Raw genomic sequence first — 12,338 nt, forward strand, 5'->3', positions numbered from 1 at the left:
CATAATTAATCAATATAGGGTGGCAAGGAAAATTTTGTAGAATTTTATTGCCACCAGCGGCCCAGTGGGAAAAAATTAAATAGTCATAGACCATTTTTAAGTTCAACATTAACAATTAAGGAACGGCCATAATAGGCCATTCACCCACTAGAAATAACAGCCAAAGCTTCTACCGCAAATAAGATTAATTCCGTAAACAGGAGAAAATTAAAAAAACATTTACCCTGTAATTTCTTGTACGGTATACCGTTTCATCCGCTGTTTAATGGTAAACTAACCTGATTAAATTAAATCAAGCCAATCTTCCATAAGCCCTCGGATTCTTCAGCAAGAAATAGCTCAAGTCGGAACAGATATTTACACGAGGCATACCCAATCTTGCCAAGTCAATATCTGACCTAAAATTTTCAAGTCGTCGCACTCGCGCCAAATTTATCGGCAGCAAATAAATATCAGCCGTCGATTCCATTACGGAATTAACCAAAAAATTCATAATTAATCAATATAGGGTGGCAAGGAAAATTTTGTAGAATTTTATTGCACAGCGGCCCAGTGGGAAAAAATTAAATAGTCATAGACCATTTTTAAGTTCAACATAACAATTAAGGAACGGCCATAATAGGCCATTCACCCACTAGAAATAACAGCCAAAGCTTCTACCGCAAATAAAGATTAATTCCGTAAACAGGAGAAAATAAAAAAAAACATTTACCCTGTAATTTCTTGTACGGTATACCGTTTCATCCGCTGTTTAATGGTAAACTAACCTGATTAAATTAAATCAAGCCAATCTTCCATAAGCCCCGGATTCTTCAGCAAGAAATAGCTCAAGTCGGAACAGATATTTACACGAGGCATACCCAATCTTGCCAAGTCAATATCTGACCTAAAATTCTCAAATCGTCGCACTCGCGCCAAATTTATCGGCAGCAAATAAATATCAGCCGTCGATTCCATTACGGAATTAACCAAAAATTCATAATTAATCAATATAGGGTGGCAAGGAAAATTTTGTAGAATTTTATTGCCACCAGCGGCCCAGTGGGAAAAATTAAATAGTCATAGACCATTTTTAAGTTCAACATTAACAATTAAGGAACGGCCATAATAGGCCATTCACCCACTAGAAATAACAGCCAAAGCTTCTCCCGCAAATAAAGATTAATTCCGTAAAAGGAGAAAATTAAAAAAAACATTTACCCTGTAATTTCTTGTACGGTATACCGTTTCATCCGCTGTTTAATGGTAAACTAACCTGATTAAATTAAATCAAGCCAATCTTCCATAAGCCTCGGATTCTTCAGCAAGAAATAGCTCAAGTCGGAACAGATATTTACACGAGGCATACCCAATATTTGCCAAGTCATATCTGACCTAAAATTTTCAAATCGTCGCACTCGCGCCAAATTTATCGGCAGCAAATAAATATCAGCCGTCGATTCCATTACGGAATTAACCAAAAAATTCATAATTAATCAATATAGGTGGCAAGGAAAATTTTGTAGAATTTTATTGCCACCAGCGGCCCAGTGGGAAAAAATTAAATAGTCATAGACCATTTTAAGTTCAACATTAACAATTAAGGAACGGCCATAATAGGCCATTCACCACTAGAAATAACAGCCAAAGCTTCTAGCGCAAATAAAGATTAATTCCGTAAACAGGAGAAAATTAAAAAAACATTTACCCTGTAATTTCTTGTACGGTATACCGTTTCATCCGCTGTTTAATGGTAAACTAACCTGATTAAATTAAATCAAGCCAATCTTCCATAAGCCTCGGATTCTTCAGCAAGAAATAGCTCAAGTCGGAACAGATATTTACACGAGGCATACCCAATCTTGCCAAGTCAATATCTGACCTAAAATTTTCAAATCGTCGCACTCGCGCCAATTTATCGGCAGCAATAAATATCAGCCGTCGATTCCATTACGGAATTAACCAAAAAATTCATAATTAATCAATATAGGGTGGCAAGGAAAATTTTTTAGTAGAATTTTATTGCCACCAGCGGCCCAGTGGGAAAAAATTAAATAGTCATAGACCATTTTTAAGTTCAACATTAACAATTAAGGAACGGCCATAATAGGCCATTCACATCCACTAGAAATAACAGCCAAAGCTTCTACCGCAAATAAAGATTAATTCCGTAAACAGGAGAAAATTAAAAAAAACATTTCCCCTGTAATTTCTTGTACGGTATACCGTTTCATCCGCTGTTTAATGGTAAACTAACCTGATTAAATTAAATCAAGCCAATCTTCCATAAGCCCTCGGATTCTTCAGCAAGAAATAGCTCAAGTCGGAACAGATATTTACACGAGGCATACCCAATCTTGCCAAGTCAATATCTGACCTAAAATTTTCAAGTCGTCGCACTCGCGCCAAATTTATCGGCAGCAAATAAATATCAGCCGTCGATTCCATTACGGAATTAACCAAAAAATTCATAATTAATCAATATAGGGTGGCAAGGAAAATTTTGTAGAATTTTATTGCCACCAGTGGCCCAGTGGGAAAAAATTAAATAGTCATAGACCATTTTTAAGTTCAACATTAACAATTAAGGAACGGCCATAATAGGCCATTCACCCACTAGAAATAACAGCCAAAGCTTCTACCTCTACGCAAATAAAGATTAATTCCGTAAACAGGAGAAAATTAAAAAAACATTTACCCTGTAATTTCTTGTACGGTATACCGTTTCATCATCCGCTGTTTAATGGTAAACTAACCTGATTAAATTAAATCAAGCCAATCTTCCATAAGCCCTCGGATTCTTCAGCAAGAAATAGCTCAAGTCGGAACAGATTTTACACGAGGCATACCCAATCTTGCCAAGTCAATATCTGACCTAAAATTCTCAAATCGTCGCACTCGCGCCAAATTTATCGGCAGCAAATAAATATCAGCCGTCGATTCCATTACGGAATTAACCAAAAAACATAATTAATCAATATAGGGTGGCAAGGAAAATTTTGTAGAATTTTATTGCCACCAGCGGCCCAGTGGGAAAAAATTAAATAGTCATAGACCATTTTTAAGTTCAACATTAACAATTAAGGAACGGCCATAATAGGCCATTCACCCACTAGAAATAACAGCCAAAGCTTCTAGCGCAAATAAAGATTAATTCCGTAAACAGGAGAAAATTAAAAAAACATTTACCCTGTAATTTCTTGTACGGTATACCGTTTCATCCGCTGTTTAATGGTAAACTAACCTGATTAAATTAAATCAAGCCAATCTTCCATAAGCCCTCGGATTCTTCAGCAAGAAATAGCTCAAGTCGGAACAGATATTTACACGAGGCATACCCATCTTGCCAAGTCAATATCTGACCTAAAATTTTCAAGTCGTCGCACTCGCACTCGCGCCAAATTTATCGGCAGCAAATAAATATCAGCCGTCGATTCCATTACGGAATTAACCAAAAAAATCATAATTAATCAATATAGGGTGGCAAGGAAAATTTTGTAGAATTTTATTGCCACCAGCGGCCCAGTGGGAAAAAATTAAATAGTCATAGACCATTTTTAAGTTCAACATTAACAATTAAGGAACGGCCATAATAGGCCATTCACCCACTAGAAATAACAGCCAAAGCTTCTACCGCAAATAAAGATTAATTTGGCGCGAGTGCGACGATTTGAAAATTTTAGGTCAGATATTGACTTGGCAAGATTGGGTATGCCTCGTGTAAATATCTGTTCCGACTTGAGCTATTTCTTGCTGAAGAATCCGAGGGCTTATGGAAGATTGGCTTGATTTAATTTAATCAGGTTAGTTTACCATTAAACAGCGGATGAAACGGTATACCGTACAAGAAATTACAGGGTAAATGTTTTTTTAATTTTCTCCTGTTTACGGAATTAATCTTTATTTGTGCTAGAAGCTTTGGCTGTTATTTCTAGTGGGTGAATGGCCTATTATGGCCGTTCCTTAATTGTTAACGTTGAACTTAAAAATGGTCTATGACTATTTAATTTTTTCCCACTGGGCCGCTGGTGGCAATAAAATTCTACAAATTTTTCTTGCCACCCTATATTGATTAATTATGAATTTTTTGGTTAATTTCGTAATGGAATCAACGGCTGATATTTATTTGCTGCCGATAAATTTGGCGCGAGTGCGACGATTTGAAAATTTTAGGTCAGATATTGACTTGGCAAGATTGGGTATGCCTCGTGTAAATATCTGTTCCGACTTGAGCTATTTCTTGCTGAAGAATCCGAGGGCTTATGGAAGATTGGCTTGATTTATTTAATCAGGTTAGTTTACCATTAAACAGCGGATGAAACGGTATACCGTACAAGAAATTACAGGGTAAATGTTTTTTTAATTTTCTCCTGTTTACGGAATTAATCTTTATTTGCGGTAGAAGCTTTGGCTGTTATTCTAGTGGGTGAATGGCCTATTATGGCCGTTCCTTAATTGTTAATATAATATATTATATATATATATACATACATATATACACACATGTATACATATATATATGTATATTATATATTCCTGAGTGCCATACTAATACAATTGTTTGTTTGCATTCTACCTGCCTTCGTCTTTTGTCTATTTTCATAAAGCTTCCCGTTATATAATATATATATATATATATTATATAAAAGGGCTTAGTAAAATAAATTACTTTGCCGCATACTGAACTCATTAGAATTGAGTTCAGTATGCGGCAAAGTAATTTATTTTACTAAGCCCTTTTATATAATGTAATAATTTGAATTTGCCTTAAATGGTCCCTTTGCATACTGAATACTTGGTGAAATTGATTAATTAATTAATTTCACCCTCAATTGTTAAAATTATATATATATATATATATATATAGTTATGTATATATGTGTGCGTGTATATATATATATATATATATATATATATGGGGTAGAAATATTTCAGTGGAGAAACACATGGTGGATATATATAAAAAGAGAAAAGATGAAAAAATCAGAAGATTTGTTTCACAGGATTTAGGGGTATATTAGAGCCATGGAAAAAAAAGATATATAATTTTGTACAAAATAAGGTTTTGTCCTTTCAAAATAATTGAAGGACCGGTTTCGAGTTGCTTATCAAACTGAGAGTTGAAAGAAAAAGATATATAATTTTGTACAAAATAAGGTTTTGTCCTTTCAAAATAATTGAAGGACCGGTTTCGAGTTGCTTATCAAACTGAGAGTTGAAAGAAAAAGATTTATAATTTTGTACAAAATAAGGTTTTGTCCTTTCAAAATAATTGAAGGACCGGTTTCGAGTTGCTTATCAAACTGAGAGTTGAAAGAAAAAGATTTATAATTTTGTACAAAATAAGGTTTTGTCCTTTCAAAATAATTGAAGGACCGGTTTCGAGTTGCTTATCAAACTGAGAGTTGAAAGAAAGATATATAATTTTGTACAAAATAAGGTTTTGTCCTTTCAAAATAATTGAAGGACCGGTTTCGAGTTGCTTATCAAACTGAGAGTTGAAAGAAAAAGATTTATAATTTTGTACAAAATAAGGTTTTGTCCTTTCAAAATAATTGAAGGACCGGTTTCGAGTTGCTTATCAAACTGAGAGTTGAAAAAAAAGATTTATAATTTTGTACAAAATAAGGTTTTGTCCTTTCAAAATAATTGAAGGACCGGTTTCGAGTTGCTTATCAAACTGAGAGTTGAATAAAAATATATATAATTTTGTAAAAATAAGGTTTTGTCCTTTCAAAATAATTGAAGGACCGGTTTCGAGTTGCTTATCAAACTGAGAGTTGAAAGAAAAAGATATATAATTTTGTACAAAATAAGGTTTTGTCCTTTCAAAATAATTGAAGGACCGGTTTCGAGTTGCTTATCAACTGAGAGTTGAAAGAAAAGATTTATAATTTTGTACAAAATAAGGTTTTGTCCTTTCAAAATAATTGAAGGACCGTTTTCGAGTTGCTTATCAAACTGAGAGTTGAAAGAAAAGATTTATAATTTTGTACAAAATAAGGTTTTGTCCTTTCAAATAATTGAAGGACCGGTTTCGAGTTGCTTATCAAACTGAGAGTTGAAAGAAAAAGATTTATAATTTTGTACAAATAAGGTTTTGTCCTTTCAAAATAATTGAAGGACCGGTTTCGAGTTGCTTATCAAACTGAGAGTTGAAAGAAAAAGATTTATAATTTTGTACAAAATAAGGTTTTGTCCTTTCAAAATAATTGAAGGACCGGTTTCGATTTGCTTATCAAACTGAGAGTTGAAAGAAAAAGATATATAATTTTGTACAAAATAAGGTTTTGTCCTTTCAAAATAATTGAAGGACCGGTTTCGAGTTGCTTATCAAACTGAGAGTTGAAAGAAAAAGATATATAATTTTGTACAAAATAAGGTTTTGTCCTTTCAAAATAATTGAAGGACCGGTTTCGAGTTGCTTATCAAACTGAGAGTTGAAAGAAAAAGATTTATAATTTTGTACAAAATAAGGTTTTGTCCTTTCCAAATAATTGAAGGACCGGTTTCGAGTTGCTTATCAAACTGAGAGTTGAAAGAAAAAGATTTATAATTTTGTACAAAATAAGGTTTTGTCCTTTCAAAATAATTGAAGGACCGGTTTCGAGTTGCTTATCAAACTGAGAGTTGAAAGAAAAAGATTTATAATTTTGTACAAAATAAGGTTTTGTCCTTTCCAAATAATTGAAGGACCGGTTTCGAGTTGCTTATCAAACTGAGAGTTGAAAGAAAAAGATTTATAATTTTGTACAAAATAAGGTTTTGTCCTTTCCAAATAATTGAAGGACCGGTTTCGAGTTGCTTATCAAACTGAGAGTTGAAAGAAAAAGATTTATAATTTTGTACAAAATAAGTTTTGTCCTTTCCAAATAATTGAAGGACCGGTTTCGAGTTGCTCATCAAACTGAGAGTTGAAAGAAAAAGATTTATAATTTTGTACAAAATAAGGTTTTGTCCTTTCAAAATATTGAAGGACCGGTTTCGAGTTGCTTATCAAACTGAGAGTTGAAAGAAAAAGATTTATAATTTTGTACAAAATAAGGTTTTGTCCTTTCAAAATAATTGAAGGACCGGTTTCGAGTTGCTTATCAAACTGAGAGTCGAAAAAAATATATACGGCAAGTGGAGATAATTGTTCATTCATATATTTTACAGTTAAGGGGAGGTAAATCTGTAAATTTTTATTTGTTCTCTCTATTTTTTTTCTGGCTTATGCCCTACATTTTTCTGGCTTATGCCCTACATTAGATGGGGTAAGTCCTTTATTTTTAATATGGGTTCATATTTATTTATTTGGTCTGTATTTGGGGATAAATGAGTCTTCTTTATTCAGTCTTACTTGTTGAAGATTCTCACCAATGCCAAACTATTCCCTAGAACAACAGATGCAAGAGTTGTAAAGTGTGGTTCACCTATTTGCAGAAAATCTTTTAGAAGGATCGGAATTCCATTTCAGACAAGGGCAAATATTCAAAATCAAATCCAACGTCCCTTGCACACCCCAAAACCTCATTTACATAATCAGATGCTTGGGCTGCCTTCGAAACTAAATTGATTCGAGAGGAATTTTAATCCAAAAGAGCTGTATGGTCCACAAACAACAAATTTCCTCCCCACAATATCGCTGAGTATACCTCAGTTATCACACTGATAAATGTGCAGAACGATTAGAACCACAATTCGTTAGTTTCCCATTTCAGCAACTTGCCTTCTGGACCTCAACACAAGACTAAACTCCTCACAGTAACTTTCTTCCCTGTTACTTTCGATCTGTGCTCTGGTAGACACAAGCTTTATCACAAGCCAAACCAGAGAATGTCTTGCATTAGAACTGGCACCAGCCCTATATTTTTCAAGAACCTAGTGAGAGGTGTAAGCAAGAGGATCTCGAATCTGTCCTCGAACCAAGATAGCTTTGACGCTGCTGCCCCCTTCTACAACGAGGCACTGGCATGGAGTGGATTTAAGGACTGCCTCTCCTACATGCCAGGCCCTGACACCAGGAAAGGAAGCGCCGCAGAAATGTCGTTTGGTTTGCTCCACCCTTCTCGCTTAACATCGAAACTTGTGTGGGAAAGATTTTCCTGAGGAAATATTTCAGGGTTATTTTTCTAATCATCATCATCGTTTTAACATCTCTTTTTCCATGCTTGCATGGGTCAGACAAAAGCACATTAGGAGCACTCGGCCGGTTATGACAACATTTGTTTCTTTTGATCTGATCAATGGAACAGCCTGCTCGTGAAATTAATGCACAAGTGGCTGAGTACTCCACAGACACACATACCCTTAATGTAGTTCACAGGGAGATTCAGCATAACATACACAATATGACGGGGCTAGATGGGGATCTTTTCCGTTTGAACGGCAGTTTTTTTAAATAATTTCAAAGTAACTAAACACTTTTAAACTTCGTATACTGGTAGAATGTGTTTATAAAACATCTTTTTCTCTTGGCTTTCTTGAGAAAATTCTATAGTTTGTAAGATCCGATATTTTTGGGGTTTTTTCTTCTTCATTTCTGCAATTTCAACCAATCAATGAAATCTATAAATAAAACGAACCCTTTATTTTCCCTTTTTGCCACACAGTATATATAATACCTGTTTTTGGGGGGGGTTTTTCCGCGGGAAATTTCTCTGAAATTTTATCGCCAAGAAACAAATCCGACCAGTTTGGGATTTTTGTGGAAACTCATCCCAACCCCTACGAATAGCTTTTTACAAAAATAGAAATAATAATGCGATATAATCGGATTCTATGAACCGATTATGGAAAAAATAAAAATTTACAAATAGAAAAAAATGTGCGAAAAAGAGTTTGTGTGAGATTTGGCTGCTATTTCTAGCAGGTGAATAGACTGCTTATTTAAGGTACGGCTGCGCCCAGTTTTGATTTCGAAGTATTTAAAAAAGCTTATTTGGAAATCAAAGAGAAAGGAAGGACGCATTTTAAAAGCGAAAATTAAAAAGACAAAATTTCCAAAAACCTCCGTTCCACCCGTGTCGCCCACCCATCAACAAATACTCCCTAACTTTCACTTTTAGTGTCGCAGTCAACGCATGCGCAATGGCGAAAAGGGTTTCAAAACTCCCTTTTTATGCCGTAGGCTGGAAAGGGTCTTTTTTTTTTATCTTCTAGTTTAACTAAACACTTTTAAATTTCGTATACTGGTAGAATGTGTCGAAATAAAACATTTTTGGGATCTTTTCCTTTTGAACGGCAGTTTGTAGCATAATTTCTAGGTAACTAAAAAGTTTTAATCTAGTTGTTGACTGCCTTCACACTGCACCCTTTAGGGCCCTCATCCTTTCCGACCTGATTGTCCCCTTTCCATACTCATACACATATGTGTATGTCATGACCCATGCACTGTTCTTTACCTGACGCTTGTACATTACCCTATGTACTATACACACACTTTAGATGAGTTGTAGTGCACCTGAGCACCGTACACAATGTTTTATTATTATTATTATTCGCCAACACCACACCTGAGCTTTCTCCCCTCCATACACACAAGCAAGCATCTATCTGACTCATACACTGTTCACTCCCCAGACAGATGCTTTATACGCAGTTTTTGACAAGTTGTGGGGCACCTGAGCACTGTATACAATAACTTCATTATTATTATTATTATTATTATTATTATTATTATTATTTATTATTATTATCATTATTATTATTATATTTAATAAAGGAATCGACTGACATGGCAAGGTTGGAGGAAGACGAACCGTTGATTAGGAAGCAACGTCTACGATGGACACGAAACTCATTTATGAGCGCAGAACAAGTGATGGACGATAAGAGAATATCAATTGGGTAAGGAATGACCATGCTTCTTTTCTCCTTTAACAATGCTTGCTGCTCTTGTTCCAACCATGGCTGCCCCTGCGTAGTTATTTGTGGTGTTGTTTACTTTGTAAAACAATGAAGGGAGATGGTTGCTAGCACATCAACCCCTACCCACGTTTTCCCCATCCACATCTTTACCATAAAGGGGCCCTAACAAAATCCGATAATAGGTATAGAAGCAAAAGAGACAGAGAGGGTGCGGTTGGATTGGGGAAGTTCTTTTCAAGTTGGCGTGCCGATGGTGTGTGTGTGTGTGTGTGTCACTGAAGCCATACATACACACATACATACATAGACACATACATACATACATACATACATGCGTACATACATACTGTTACGGTTGGCTAGGTGCATTTCTGGTGACCCACATAGGAATAATGGCACCATGATGTCTGGTGAAATGTGACGGGTTCTTTGTCTAATGGAGGACTGATGGGTTTTGGAATGACCTGTGACCTCGTGCGGCTGAGAAGAGGGTCAGGAGAATGTGAAAGAGGAAGACAGATTAAGGGAATCTAAGAGCAGATGGAGAGGGTATTGACAGTAAGAGAGAAGGACAGGCAGAGAGTATGGTAGAGCTGTCATGAGAGAGATAGAGTATAAGACTAAGGGACAGTTAGAGAGGGTATGAGCGGGACAGAGGGAGATGAGGGAGTGGAAGCGAGGACAGAGAGGAAGTGAGGTCTTGGCAGTCGTTGAGCGGTCGTCGAGGAGCACAGACGGATCTTGGAGTCGCTGGCCGGTCCTCGAAGAAGACAGACGGACCTTGGATTTAAGGAGCAAGCGTTGGAATTCTTAGGAGCAAGTTGGATGCGAGAAAGCTTGGCGGCACAGAAGGGAATTAGCAGTATTCAGAGGAATTAGCAGTATTGAGAGGAATGGGACACTGGCAGATTCAATTAGGAATTGAGGTATGTGTTTGTGCATTGATATGTGTCACAGTGTATTGAACAGTGAAAAGAACAGTCAAGGACTCTGTCGATGTGGTCGATAAAGGACATTGTGAAGAAAAAGAGTAAAGGACTTGTTGATTGTGATGTTTAGGAAGAGACTTTAAAGAACTGTTGTCTTGGGACGTGTACTCTTGAATTGTTACATGATGTTGTATTATGCTTTGAGTTGTACTCTTGAAATGCTGTTGTATTATGTATGAGTAGTCACGTGCATGCTTTGATGTATCTTGATGTTGTAACAATTGTAATTGTCGTATAAACTGTTGTTTGAATAAAGCCAGTGTTGCCAGTTGTTGCCTTGCCTCTTTGGGTTGTATCTCGGGTTGTGCCTCTGTATCTCTGTGCTGTTGAGGTTGTGGCAGTATCTATCTGTATCTCCTCTCTCCGCCTCTTTGGGTTCCGTGGCGGAACTTGTGTGAGCCGTTCGGGACGGGCGACGACGGGTGATTCCGTAACAATACATACATACACACATACACACACACATACATACATACACACATGCATACATACGTACATACATACACACATATACATATATGCAATTTAACATAAAATATAAATTACTAAGTAGACAAGAACGAAAAAACACACAAGGAGACGACACAAAAAAAACGACAGGTCACTCGAAACGTAGATACATACGTACATACACACAGACATACATACATACACACATACATACATACACACATACATACATACATACGTACAAACATACATACATACATACACACATACGTACATACATACATAAATACATACATACATACATACATACACACATACATACATACATACATACACATATACACACATACATACACATATACATACATACACACATACGTACATACACACATACATACATAAACCTTCCCTCTCTCTCCCTCTTTTCTCCCTCCTCTTCTCCCTCTCTCTCTCCTTCCCCCGCTCTCTCTGCCCCTGTCTCCCTCTCTCTCTCTCCTTACCCCGCTCTCTCTGCCCCTGTCTCCTCTCTCCCTCTCTTTCTCTCTCTCTCCCCCTCTCTCTCTCTTTCTCTCTCTCCCACTCTCTTCCTTATTCTTTCTCTCTCGCTTTCTCCTCACCCCCCTCTCTCACTCTCTCTCAGTCATCACTGAATGCTTTCATGGTATGTAATAGGCCTTCAAGCTCATTCTTGTCTTTGCCTAAGAGTTTTAAGTCATCCATACACAATAGATGGCTTATTTTCTCATTGTCCATTTTATACCCGTACCCAGAACTTCATTTCTTTATTGTCTTTAAAACTGGTAGATATTCTATCGGTTTCTATGAGGGGAACAGCTATGTTATGACGATGTAAACACAGCAACACTGGTGGTCAAGTGGGGTGGATGGACAAACACAGACACAAAGACACACACACACACACAAATATATATATCTATAATAATGGATTTGTTCTATTATATAGGCAGCGCTGTGACAACCTGAGAACCTGGGTATATATTATACTTTTGGAATTTCTCTCTGCTTAATTGACATTTTCATAATGTCTTTGTTATTTTTATGATCCAC

Source organism: Octopus sinensis, linkage group LG27, assembly GCF_006345805.1.
Source record: "Octopus sinensis linkage group LG27, ASM634580v1, whole genome shotgun sequence".
Classification (NCBI taxonomy): Eukaryota; Metazoa; Mollusca; class Cephalopoda; order Octopoda; family Octopodidae; genus Octopus; species Octopus sinensis.